Source organism: Rhincodon typus, chromosome 7 (assembly GCF_021869965.1).
Source record: "Rhincodon typus isolate 14 chromosome 7, sRhiTyp1.1, whole genome shotgun sequence".
Lineage (NCBI taxonomy): Eukaryota > Metazoa > Chordata > Chondrichthyes > Orectolobiformes > Rhincodontidae > Rhincodon > Rhincodon typus.
The window spans coordinates 34783631-34798454 of record NC_063338.1 but is presented as its reverse complement, the minus strand read 5'-3'; positions in this window follow the sequence as shown (position 1 = coordinate 34798454).

Here is a 14824-nt window from a genome sequence, read left to right as displayed (position 1 = left end):
TTACAATCATATCTCTGCAAAGGCAATCATATCATACATATTTATTTCAATTTGTTATTATTGATTTTTCCATTGAATTGAATGTTGCCTGAATTCAGGTAAAGATGTCTTTTGTTTCTGTCTTTTTATAGATTTTCCTTACTCTGATCTTATTCACTGGTGCATTCTCTTGTTTGTATGCTCTGGCCCTTCATGTCAGACTCCAGGTATTATTACTCACAGTATTACCCGACGCTGTTGTCCTTTCTCTAACTTTTCAAATCCCTAATCCCATGAACTCTCCATCCAATACTTACCGTAAAGCTTTCCTTTGCTCTGGCTATGTTATTCACCAGGACACCTAAGCAATTCAGATGAATACTTTCGCAATGGTAGAGCTGTCTTTTCCCCAGTACTGTAGTTAGTGCCCTACGACTCAAAACCCATTTCTCCCACACCAATCTTTCAGTCATACACTCAACTCTCTGATCTTATTTAATTGTGGCTAAATTAATAGTCCAAATATGATTACTTTTTGTTGTTCTGCTTTCTGCTTTACATAGAAAATAAGACCACGAGTGGGGCATTTTTTCCTTTGAGACTGCTCCACTATTCAAAATGATCATGGCCAATCATCCAACTCAGTGCCCTGCTCCTGCTTTCTCCCCATACCCTTTGATTCCTCAACACTAAGAATGATATCTAACACCTTCTTGAAAACATTCAATGTTTTACCGTCAACTGCTTTCTGAGGCAGAGAATTGCACAGATTCACCAGTTCTTTCGGTTTTTATTTAGTAATGAAAACTAACCTTGTTTAGAAGATCAAAATGTAAAATCAGGTGGCCGGACTTAAGAAATAGTAATAGAAATAAATCACAAGTGGGAATAGTTTATAGGCATCCATCTAGTCCTAAAAGGCCTACCCTATATCCTTTAGTTCCTAGATGCTCATAGTCTACCTTTATCCTACTCAAGTCATTAGCACAAACACATACCATAACAACTGTATCCATCCCTTCACACTCAAAAAAAGCAAAAGAATGCTGTAAATCTAAAAATCCTCCCTCAAAATGAAGTTTCTCTTCAACCGCAAGAAGATCCCTATCTGGACCTGGCTTACAACAAAGCCTTTAGAATTGTAATGAGCAATATCTATCCCGCTAACCATACTGTCCCAGACATGAACTACATTCTTTTCCACACCTCCACCTGAATGGCCCCTTGCACAATGGTGCCAAACACATTTTGATCATTCTCGCTGTAGTTTCTTCCTAGCCACCTGGATTAAAAAGTCCATTCAGTTTTCCCTACTTGTGATGCTTCCCAATGCGTCATCAACTTTGAGGTGAAGTTCCTTGAACTGTGGATATTTACTGGAAATGTGACTTATCCACACCAATCTCATATCACAGCTACAACACATCACCTATCCTGTCATCTTTGTTTTGTTTTGAAATAACTCTACAGCGGCCAGTATCCCATCACCAAGTCACTCTTTATTTACACTTGAACAGTCCCTGACTATAGTACTAACTCACAGAGAGTCAGGCACCAGATTGTCAGTCTCTCTGACACTCATCCTTTTTACCTGTCAGACAGGGCTCCTTAATTGGACCAGATAAACAGCCTCAATCAGGAATTCATATTCTATAAAATCCACAAGGCTGATCTCGTTATAAATCACAACAGTTTTATTTAATTACTTAGGTCTCTAATATCAGTAATTATGTTGTTGAGTTAACTAGTTATGCTATAAATTTAATATAGTACTAAAGAGAAATGAATCTATAATACTCACCAATTAATCACCTATAACCTTCCTGTGACATTGCAATTTGTAGTATTTTATAATATTTTATTTTATGGAGTATTTTATTTTACTGTCTCACTTTTTCATACTGGATCATAGCCTGGTCCTGCTGCTATGGCTGTCTCCAATCATTTCTCTCCACACCCACTTTGTATCCTGTACTGTCTCCAATGTGGTTCTCACTCTTCCTCCATTCTTCCTCCCACCCCTTCCCCCTCTTCTTCTTGGAGGCTGTTGCTGCATCCAGTCAAATGCTAGCTCTTCCACACTCACTCCCTCTCTCACTTGCCTTTTCTCCCAGCTGGAAAGCAGCATCTCAGCCATTTTTTCTCATGAAGACTAACATTCCACGCATTTAGATTTAGGTAGGCCCTGACAAAATACGTGCTGTTATTACAAAGGTTGTTATTCAATAGGATAAAATCAAGTCCTGCACTATCTACATTAAAAAATGAATTTCTATATTCTTCATTTTCCAAGTTAATAAAGGAAATGTTTTGCATGCAATTCAAACTTGTATTTATTGCTAGTTCTTTTCACGCAAGTGAATAAACCAACATGTTAAAATTCTGTATTGGGCTTTGTTACACAAGGCCGTTAGAGTTTCATTTCTGCTGAGTTCAAATGACTGGAATCAAATTGACAAAATTATTGTAAGTGTAAGTGTTGTGTAGCATGACCTTGGTATCATTTATTAAATCATGAAAGAAATAATATACAATGAAAACTGATACTGTACATAATTATCATAGATCACTGTGGATAAGCCAAGCCAGCGTAAACGGCTCCTATTTTCTCATTGCCAAAAAGCATGTTTATACCAAAATTCAACATGCAGGTTGACCTCCCTCTTAAGCTAATAAATACATATTTAGGACTACACTTGCATTAGGAGTTGGCATTAATTTTTCAGCACAGAAATACATGCTCAGGCTATATTTGCCTTCTAAGTCAGCACATGGAATCAAGCGGTTACATGAGCCATGTTGCCAAGAGCATGCTTAGGAAATTCCCACACACTCACAGCCAATGTGCATAGCAATCAACAAACAGTCAAGGTAAAGTCACCATAGTCTTACCTGACTCTAGTGCTGCGCTCTCATTAATTAACCTGTCGGTCATCACACTCAGGCAAGGGAATACTTTGAGAAGGGTAGTCCTTCATGGTGATGTCAGGAATTGAACCCACACTGTTGGCATCACTCAGCATCGCAATCCATATATCCAGTCAACTGAGCTAAACCATTGCAGTGGAATAAAGAGTAGTACTTATTCACTTGGCGAAATGTGGACGTTTCAACACAGGGACAATCCCAGTCTTCTCCTGTGAGGGCCAGGATTCTTTCTTTATAGGGGCTAAGAAGCTAAATGTCGGGCATCCCTTTACCCTTTTGGCCCTTTCTGTTCTATTGTGGGCTCTATTCTCCTGAAATGAGAGAAAAGGAGAAATTGCATTGGCTGAAAGTGGCTTTTAATCCTGGTGCAGGTTGTCAAAAGGTATTATGGTGTCCCCAGCAAGTAAGTTCTGCAATGCAGAGGCCTAGCAGTGTTTGCGGTGTGGAGGGTTAGGGGTACTATTGTGAGAATCCGTGAGAGAAGATGTGGCAGGTAATAGTGAGAGTGACAGAGCATGAGCCTTGGTGGAAGTAGGTAAGTAGCAGAAATACAGTGAGTGTGATGGAGCAGCGAAAAGGTGTGGCGCTTCACCTGGCGGAGTGGAAAAGGCTGGCTGTTCCTCTGCACTGTGGTACTGACTGGTCTGCTGATCTTGGATCAGGTTGGCAGGGTCTGGTGGCATGGCCTCTTCTGCCTGTCTGTCAGGGAAGAAGACTCCTCACCTTTGCACCATCCCCTCGACCAGGACCTGTGGAGAACCATAGTATCATCTGCCCTTTCTCCGACATGTTCAGATTCTGTCAGGGATTCAGCAAGGCAGCTTCAGAATTCCAGTTATCATCCAAGTCCATAGCAGCCTTTTAAATATGATAATAGCATCAGAGATGTTGGTAAGTTGACGTACGTCTGCTGAGTGGCAAATTCTTGAGGGAACGATGTGTGATACGATGGCATTACCATCAATGGTGGTATCATTGCTGAATCCCCACTATCAACATCCTTGGGGTTACCATTGACCAGAAACTCAATTCGACTAGCCAAGTAAACACAGTGGCTATAAGAGCAAGTCAGAGACTAGGAATACTGCAGCAGGTAACTCACATCATGAATCCCTAAGGCCAGTCCACCATTTACAAGGCACAAGACAGGAGTGTGATGGAATACTCCCATTTGACTGGATGGATACAGTTCCAATAGCACTCAAGAAGCTTGACACCATCCAGGACAAAGCAGCTAGGTTCATTGGCACCACATCTCCAAGCATCCACTCTCTCCACCAGCAGCAGTGTGTACTATCTACAAGATGCACTGCAGAAATACACCAAAGATCCTTAGGCAGCACCTTCCAAATCCACAACCACTACCACCTAGAAGGACAAGGGCAGCACATACATGGGAACACCACTACTTGAAAGTTCCCCTCCGAGCCACATGACCCTCACTTGGAAATATATTGTCATTCCTTCATTGTTGCTGGGTCAAAGTCTTGGAATTCCCTTCCAACAGCAGTGTGGGTCAATCTACAACATGTGGACTGCAATGCTTCAAGAAGGCAACTCACCACAGCCTTCTCAAGAGCAACTAGGGACACACAATAAAAATGCTGTCCAGCCAGTGATGTCCATGTCCCACAAGTGAATAAAAAAAAATGAGGATAGAATTGGATGTGAGGGACACCATAGGGCAGCATAAGTGGTTAATGCGGTGCATTCAGTAACAACCTTTGAGGTAACTTGTTGGGCTTCATGGAGAGAATACATGAAAAAATTCTTCACACAAAAGTACTTGGCTAGAAAAGTGTAACAATTAATCCAATGAATTTGAATTTTTTTGAAAACGTCATACTTATGGTTCAAACTAATCTTATATGATAACTTCATTGAATAAAATATGACAAATTGATTTGTTGAATTTCCAGTGTAACTTTTACACATTTTAAAACAGTAACAACTTACACCAGCACCAGTTCATCTTATACTCAGTGTCAAGCTCAACTTCATTTTTTTAAGAATTCTTTTAAAGTTTTGAAGATTGACTTGCCTGCCTTTATCTTTGGTAAGTTCAGTGAGACTTCCATAACAACTTCAAATCTAAATGTTTTGCTAATTTCTAATACGTATTATCACCGGGAATGAGGACAAATAACTTGCAGTTCAAATATTTATATTTAAATGGAAAATAAATTCATGAGACATCATTATTTTTATGGGTGATTTAAGTGTCTGCTGCCAACCACTGTTTGCTTGACTGTTTTTATTTGGAATGACATACTCAAACGGTCATGATTTTGGAGAAGAAAGGGCTGCAAATGGAAAAATATGCTGAAGTGGGTAGTAGCACTGAGTGGACAGAAGTATATTTAGGAAAATACCACAATCAATAGCATAATCGGACAATTTTAAGATTAGCTAATACTTCATCAGATCTTCACATAGATCTCATGCATCCAAAATTATGTTAAAATTGAAATGTCGCTGAGGAAAACCAACATTCCTTCTAATGGAGTATAACTATATCAAGCACTGAATTATCAATGTACCTATCTCTGAATTGCCTTGTAATTAAATGGCTTCATAATATCAACATTTACTAACTAGATAATAAGATTTAATGTTGTCTTGATGAATGGCATATTTTAGAGTGAAAGAATCATCCGTTTAAGATGGTGGTAGAGTAAGACACTCCATAGCCAGATTCCCTCAGCTCGCCAGTTCCTTTTCCTTTTGTTTTTTCCCACCTTATTGCAGTTTTTCTTTTCCCCCTCCCCCGAACTCACCCCCACCAAATCTTTCAACTTTTTCAGTAACCTACGTGGCGGGAATGGAGAACAGAGTCCGAGCCCAGGCCAGCGCGGTTGTAGCCGGACCCCAGAGTGGAAGCAAACTAGACCTGGGCTGACCTGGGAGGCAAGTCCTGGAAGTGAGTTGCAGCCAGAGCTCAGAGTGGGGGCAGAGTGAGCACGGGCCGAGCTGGGAACTGAGTCACGGGCCAAAGCCCAGACCGGGGGCAGAGTGAGCGCGGGCTGAGTCCTGGATGGAGGCCAAGGCATGAAGGCAGTGTGGCCTCGTGCTCTGAAGCTCGGCTGGCACAGACTCAGTGAGAAAGGGCTATAACTGGAGTATTTTAGAGATACTTTTTATTCTCATTCTGGGCTTTCTAAACTCTGTATTCCCATGCTAGCATTTTTTACCATTACAATTCTGTAACAACATTTAAAGTACCTGTACCTATGTACACTATACCTAAGGTAGCGCCAAGGGGCGACATTACAAACTTTTCACTGCATTTATTTGAGTGCAATAAAGACTATTCTAAAGGCTATTCTATCCTACCTATCTATGTCAGTTTATCAGCGTTGGTCCCATCTTTTCTTATCATCCCAGCTGAGAACTAATAGACTGAATGCCATTGTTTGTTGTAAGCATCAAACAGGCTTCACTCTACAAGAACCATATTGGACATGTCAGCATTTAATGTCTGAAACCATTACAGGGCTTTTATGTGGGTCAATACTTTTCACAAATGACACTAAGCAACAGCAATAGTTAGTCACAGTAACATATGACATCCTTCATGAAATAAGCTGCAAACTGACCATTTTACCCGTCTTAGTTTAGCTCCCAGCTGACAGCATTGTACCAGGTAATTTCTGGTGGCATTATATTCTATTGAACTAAATGGAGCACTTCAACATCGTGGGCATAAAACTTGGATCTGTAGTGCTGCTGGAGATGGTGATTCTGAAGACAATTACCCTCCTAGGGGTTCACGTTATGCTATGCATTCATCTGACCTGGTGTCACCTCAGGGTTAGGGGGCCTCCCTATCAGTATTGTGCTGTTGCTCTCGCTCTTCTTTGTGAGTTTGTTGCAGTTGGACAGGCAGCAATTCTTAGGTATCTAAAAACAGAAAATCAGAACAGAAATGTTGGGCTGTGAAGAGATGCAGGGTAAACTGGCAGATGAGTGTTGGGGAGTAGTGGCTATTAAGGTGGAAAGGAAGACATCCATGGTAACGCCAAGAGCAGCTTATAGGACGAGTGTGAGCTGGCTTCTGAGAAGAGGTTTAAGGGAGTAAAATAGCAGCATTCTTGGTATTCTCAGCAGTGCTGGATGATAAGTATTCCATTACAGCTGGCTTCCTGATGTGAAGAACCATCTTTTTTGCAGGGTTCTGAAGATGCAGGCATCCTTGACCCCACCAGTCCTGGTCTACTTCATTCAATTGTGTGCCTGCATCCTGCCAGGAGGAAGCTAATAATGTCAATGAATATGTTACACTGTGCTTCAATATATTAAAGGTAAGAGAGAAAGGCAGGAGTAGATATTAGGATGACACAGTGGTTAACACTGCTGCCTCACAGCACCAGGGACCCAGGTTCAATTCCAGCCAGAAGAACTAGAACCTTAAGACACAGCCTCAAAGTGAAGGGGCAATAATTTAGAACTGAGATGTGGAGGAATTTCTTCAGTCAGAGGGTAGTGAATCTGTGGAACTCATTGTCGTAGAAGGCTGTGGAGACTAAGTCATTGAGTGCCTTTAAGACAGAGATATATTGGCTCTTGATTGGTAAGGGGATCAAAGGTTGCGGGGAGAAAGCAGGAGAATGGAATTGAAGGACATATCAGCCATGATCAAATAGTAGAGCAGACCCAATGGGCCGAATGTCTACATTCTGCTCCTTTATCTTATGGTGGAATGAATGAGTTGTCTGCCATAGCTGGAAGTATGTGAACAAAGAGAGAGATCGATATAAGGCTGACAGCATTGGCAGATGTGTGAGTGCAAGAGAGAGTGTCTAGATGTAGTGTTCATGTCCCAAATGCCAGTTCATGCTGGTAGGTCAATGATAATGTTTTCAAGAACAAGTTGAAGACACAATCTTAAAGGAAGGATATTCTGGTCAAATGTTTTGCTGAGTATCCATTTTTCATAATGCTAAAAAAATGAGATTTATATTCTACGAAATTGAACATTAACTTTATTGCTGGTATTTTATTTCTTAAGGACCCAATTGTGAATTTTGTTGTCACATTATTATTTAATTTAATTTTTTTCCAAACTCATGAATGCTTATGGACAGATAAAGACGGCCTCATCCATTCCACCTCTCCAATCATGTTATGATGCCAAGTATACCAGAATAAATACCCCGTCCAAAACAATGAGATCTCCTTCAAGAGATAAAAATAAACAGATGAACGTCTATGCCAATGTGGGGGAAAAAAAGTCTTGGTTATTCCCTTTATGCAATCTAATATAGTTCAGGACATTACTCTAGCCCTGCTACTGCAAAGAAATATGTATCGTTCATAGAAGGGTATATCATTCCAAGCCAGATAACTCTCTCTCTTAGAGTAATTCAGTGAATTGTACCCATCACACAAGAGGACAACCTGATTCAAATAGCATTGTTCTCATATTACACTGGAACAAACTGTCTATTTGAACATAATCTCATCTCTTCACTATATTATGTATCTATTAATTTAATAATGGAATGGGAGAGAAGTTACCAAAAATGAAATGGGTGGAGTAGCTATTACTACTAGCACAGTTGGAGAGCTGTCACAAGCAAGTGAGTAGATTGTACTGGCAGCATGAAGGGTTAGTGATTACTGGGGTTGGGGTGGCTGAGATTGAGTAGGTTAGATGTTGCAGGCAATTGTGAGAGTAGTAGAGCCTGAGCCTTGCTGGGATGTGGGTCCAGTAGCAGAGATAGCATGACCATGTATTATCATAGAGATGATGGTGACATTTACACCGACAGAGTGGAGAAAGACATTGACCTTCTTCCTTCGGTGTTGTGCATTCCTTCAGGTGGCTGAAACTGTGTGTTAACCTTGGTGGCAACCTTGACCAGGCTGTCTCGTGTCACATCTTCCACTGCTGCTTGAGGAAGAGGAAGTTCCTCCCGTGCACAGGCAGGACATACAGAGAACCATATATCAAAACTAGGAGCATGAGTAGGCCATTCTGTGTTATCACGGCTGATCCTGTATCTCAATGTCACATTCCTGCTTTCTCTCCATATCTCTTCATAACTTTAAAATCTATGAATTCATCAATTACTTTCTTCAATATAGTCTTGATCTCCACAGCCTTCTGTGGTAAAGAATTGCATAGGTTCATGACTCTTTGATGAAGAAAGTTTTACGCCATTACAGATCTCAAAGGTCTACCCCTTATCCTAAGACTGTCTTCCCCTGGTTCTAGACTCCCCAACCAGGGAAAACTTAGAAAAGGAACAATACTGTGCATAATATTCCAGGTGTGGCCTCACCAAGGTCCTGTATAACTGAAGTAAGACATCCCTAACAAGAACATCAATCCTCTTGCAATGAAGGCCAATATGCCATTTGCCTTCCCAACTGTTTTCTCCATCTGCCTGTCTACTTCCATTGGCTGGTATACAATGACAACCAGATCCCTTTGTAAATCAACACTTCCCAATATATCAACATTTAAATAATACTCTTCCTTATGTTATTCACACCAAAGTGTTTAACTTCACATTTAGTCACATTGTCTGCATCTGTCATTTATTTGCCTACCCTCTCAACTTGTCTAAATCACCTTGAAGCCTCCTTGTATCCTCCTCACAACTCAAACTCCTGCCCAGTTTTGTGTCATCAGCAAACCTGGAAATGTTGTATTTGATTAATTCAGGTCATTTATATATTTTGTGGCCTGATCCCCAGCTCTTGCAATATCCCACTAGTCACTGCCCTGCCATTCAGAAAATGACCTATTTATTCCTGTTGGTCAACCAGGTCTTGATGCCTGCCATTATATTGCCTCATATCCCATGTGCTTTAACTTTGCCCAGTAACTACTTATGAGGGATGTTATCAAAAGCCTTCTGAAAAATCAAATATACTATATCCTCTGGTCTGTCACTGGAAAATTGTTGGAATCCATTATTAAGGATGTAGACATATGGAATGGCAAAACACAGTCCATTAGAATCAGTATGGTTTTATGAAGGGTAAATCATATTTGATTAAATTGCTAGAGTTCTTTGAAGATGTAACAAGAAAAGTGAAGGTTCTGTACATGTAACCTAAGGTGCTTGACAATGGTTAATACACAAGGTAAGATCACATGGGGTTAGAGATGATGTATTAGCTTGAATACAGGATTGGGTAACAAATTGAAAGCAGAGAATCTGATCTTTCTCTGGTGACAAGATGTAACTAAGGGTGTGTCACAGGATTCAGTCCTTGGCGCCCCCAACTATTTAATATCTATGCTCATGACTTGGAGGCAGGGATAGAATGTTTTACCACCAATTGTTTAAAATGACACTAAAATAGGTGGGAAAGTAAGTTGCAATGAAGAAATTAGAAACTTACAAATGGATATGGATGGGTTAGGTGAATGGGCCAAAATTTGGAAGATGGATAAGTACGAGGTTACACATTTCATTTGGAAGAATAAAGAAAAACTTATCTAGATGGAGAGAAACTTCAAAATGCTTTGGACAGAGTAACTGGGTATCCTCATGCATGCGTTGCAGAAAGCTTGTTTGCAGGTACAGCAGGAGTCCAAATGAGGCTTCTAAATCCAATTACGGCATTTTTAAAATTCATTTTTGGGATAAGGGCATCACTGGCTGGCCAACATTTATTTCCCATTTCTAGTTGACCTTGAGAAAGTGGTGGTGAGCTGCCTTCTTGAACTGCTGCAGTCCACCTGTAGTAGATGGACCCTCAATGCCCTTAGGGAGGGAACTCCAGGGTTTTAACCCAGTGACAGTGAACGAACAACGATACATTTCCAAGTCAGGACGGTGAGTGGCTTGGAGGGGAAATTGCAGGTGGTGGTGTTCCCATGTTTCTGCTGCCCTATCCTTCTAAATGGAAGTGGTCATAGGTTTGGAAGTTGCTGGCTGAGGACATTGGAGAATTTCTGTGGTGAATCTTGTAGACAGTACACACTGCTGCTACTGAACGTTGGTGATGGAAGGAGTGAATGTTTGTGGATATGCTGCCAATCAAGAAGGTTGTTTTGTCCTGGATGGTGTCAAGCTTCTTGAGTGTTGTTGGAGTATTCCATTGTTATTGCTAAAGGAATGGATTAAAAAAATAGTGATGTTAAAAGGTGATTGGAGTGACCACATTTGGAATACTGTGTACAGTTTTGGTCCCCTTAATGAGGAAGGATGTAATTGCACTGGTGGCAGTTCAAAGAAGTTTCACGAGATTAATTCCAGAGACGAAAGGCTTGTCTTATGTGGAGCAATTGAGCAGCTTAGGCCTATACTCACTAGTTTTTAGAAGGATAAGAGATCAAATTGAGGTATACAAGATGTTAAAGGGTATTGACAAGGTAGGCGTCGAGCAGATGTTTCCCCTTGTGGGGCAACCTAGAATGAGAGGTCATACTTTTCAGCTAAGGGTTGGCAGATTTAAAACAATAAGGAGGTGTTAGTTCTCTCAAAGGGTCATAAAACTGAAGATTTCACTACTCTAGAGTACGGTGGATGCTGGTGGTAGATAGATTGTTAATAAATAATGGGTTATAAGTCTATGAAGAGTGGGCAGTGAAGTGAAATTGAGGTCAGTATGAAGTCAGCCAAGATCATGGTGGAGCAGGCTCATGTGGTTGAATTGCCTACTCCTGCTCCTAGTTCTTTTGTTTGCTCCAATCTATTCTACTGGTTACATCAGCCAAAAACTCCAGTAAATTTGTTAAGCATAACTTGCCTTTCATAAACCTATGCTGGCTTTGTCCAATCCTGTTAATGTTTTCCCAGTGTTCTGCTATCTCTTTTTTTTACAATAGACTCTAGCATTTCCCCCACTACTGATGCCAGGCTATTGGTCTATGATTTCCTGCTTTTTTAAAATTTTCTCTCCTTCCTTTTTAAATAGTGGGAATACACTTGCCATCCTCCAACATGTAGGAATTACTCTAGAGACTATAACACTTTGGATGATGAACACCAATGCATCCAGTATTTCCAGGGCCATATCCTTTAGTACTCTGGGATGTAGATTATCAACTGCTAGGGACATGTCAGCTGTGAACTCTATTAATTTCCCCAGCAGCCTTTCCTTACTCAAACTGATTTCCTTCCATTCTACCCTTGTAAGAGACCCTTGGTTTCTTAATATTTCTGGGAGATTATCTGTGCTATCTTTTGTGACAACAGAACCAAAATTTGTGTTCAATTCTTTGCCATTTCTTTGCTCGCCATTTAAATTTCCCCAGCTTCTGACTGTAAGGGACCTACATTTGCCTTTACCAGTCTATTCCTTTACACATATTAAAAGAAGCTTTTATGGACAGTTTCTATGTTCTCTGTAATTTTACTCTCACTCTTTATTTTCTCCCTCTTAATCAAATATTTTGTCCTCTTTTGTTGAATTGTATATTCTCCCAATCTTCAAGCTTGCTGCTTTTCCTGGCAATTTTAGATATCTCCTCTTTGGATCTAATATTGTCCTTAATTTGTTTTGTAAGCCATGGTGGAGCCACTTTCTCCTTTTATTTCTGTGCCAGATAGAAATTGCTAATTGTTATTAAAAAATTCATGCACACATTCTTTAAATTTGAATTATAACCTATCCACGATCAACTCTTTTAGTAACCTCCCCAATACATCCTCACCAATTTGGGCCTTATACCCTTAAAATTCCCTTTATTTAGATTCTCCATCTTAATGAAGAATTCTATCATATCATGGTTGCTCTTCCTCAAGAGGCTCCTCACAACGGGATTGTTAATTAATCCTTTCTCGTTGCAAAGTATTCTATTGAGAATAACATGTTTTCTAGTTTGTTACATAATATTTTGATTTTTTTAAAAAACCTATTGCATAGGCACTCCAGGAAATCCTCTTCCATAATACTGTTGCTACCTTTTTGTTCCAATTTATATGCAAATTAAAGTCACACATGATTACAGTTGTAACTTTATTACATACATCTCTGATTTCTTGTATAATGCATTCTCTTCCATCTCAACTACTGTTTGGGGTGCTATAGACAATCCCCAACAGTGTTTCCTGCCCTTTCCTCATTATTGCTTTTCCCCCCTTTACTAACAATGTGACCCTACTTCCTTTTTTTTGTCTTCCTTCCTAAATAATGAATACCCGTGGATGCTCAGTTGCTATCGTGCAACCATATCTTTGCAATCACATCTATATCATAACTGTTTATGTAAATTTGCATTGCTAATTCATCTACATTATTGTGAATGCTGTGTGCATTAAGAGTCAAAGCCTTTAGACTTGATTTTTTAGCCTCGTTAGTCAACTTAGCTTTAAGTTGCACTATGGCCATATTTGTTTTTCACACTTTACTTTTGTCTTCCACTGTTGTTTCTTGCCTTTCTGTCTTTTGTTTTTATCCTAGTTCCTCCCTCCATTGTCTCCCTGCTCAGGTTTACATCCCCATCATTCTAGTTTATACCTAACCTGGCAACACTAGCAAATGCCTCCCAAAAGGACATCTGTCCCAGGCCTGCCTAGATGCAATCTATCCTGCTTGTAGTGCTTCCACCTTTCCTATAACTAGCCCCAATGTCCAAGGAATCTACATCCCTCTCTCCTACACTATATCTCAGCCACGTATTCATCTGGTATATCTGCTACTTTTACTTTCATTAGTACATGGCAGTAATGGTAATCCAGAGATTACTTCCTTTGAAGTCCTATATATTAATTTACACCCAAATTCCAAATATTCTGCATGTGAAACTGTTTTCTTATCTATGTTATGGATATGTACCATTGTTAGAACCCTCACTGATTTTTCATTACTTTTATGTTTATTCTTTTCTCAGTTTTGATTTAGAACTGAAGATGACTTGTAGACTTTATGAAACAGCTTTTGGTAAAAGGGAAAGATCAGATCAAATAAGCTTTTATTTGTTTATGAGGCCAAGCCTGGAGACTAATTGCAAACTAAGCCTTGATTAAAAGGTTCTAACAAATTCAGTGACCCTTGGGAAGAGCATTGTTTTTAAACAGCTAGCAGAAGTTGGCTACTAACGAGGTTAGTGCATGGGAATTGGTTCTGGCAGGCCTGGAACAGATCCTAAGTCCAAGCAGATGGTAGATGTTGATTGGTAATTGAGACCTTGGGAAGAAATGATCATTCTATCAGGGTGGAACCAGAATCGAAGTTACTTTTCTGAACTACATTTTCTGTGGAGATGAGCTTTGACTGAAGGGCTTTTTCCTGCGCTGTACTGTTCTTTGGAAAATCCCTGACTAATCTGCCGCACCATTTTTTTGGAAGCTTAAAGAGTAGAACGCTGAGTGAAAACCTTTACTTGAATGAACTGAGAAGTTGACCCTAATTGGCAGTTTCTGAAAAGCAGCCAAGGAATCCACATCTATGCCTGTGAAACAACACGTTGTAAAAAACATTTAAGTAATCTGGCCAGCTTTGTTATTTTATTTTATTTATCCCTTAACTGTGTTTGTTTGTCTGTCTTTTGCGTGAATGGGGCCTGAAAACAAATATTTTAGATTTAAAGCATAGGCATTAATTAATTGTTTAATTTTACCTCTGTTGAGGTTATTGCGTATTTAATAAATAAAGTCTTTTGTTCGAAGACAGAACTGTACTTAATTATTCACCATGTTTTGGATTGGTTATTCAAAATTCTGGTTAGGAATCACTGGAGTAACTATTGGAGTCTTTAATGGTTTAGTTTTACTGTGTTGTGAATATAGAGGGAGAAAGGTTGATTTGGTTTGGCTGCCTGTCTCTGTGTTATAACACCATGACCACTGGCTGTTCAACCTCCCTCTTCAGAATGGCCTGCAGCCTCTCTGTGACATCCTTAACCCTGGCAGCAGGGAAGCAACTTACCATCATGGTTAGTAGGAACTGCAGATGCTGGAGAATCCGAGACAACAAGGTGCAGGGCTGGATGAACACAGCAGGCCAAGCAGCA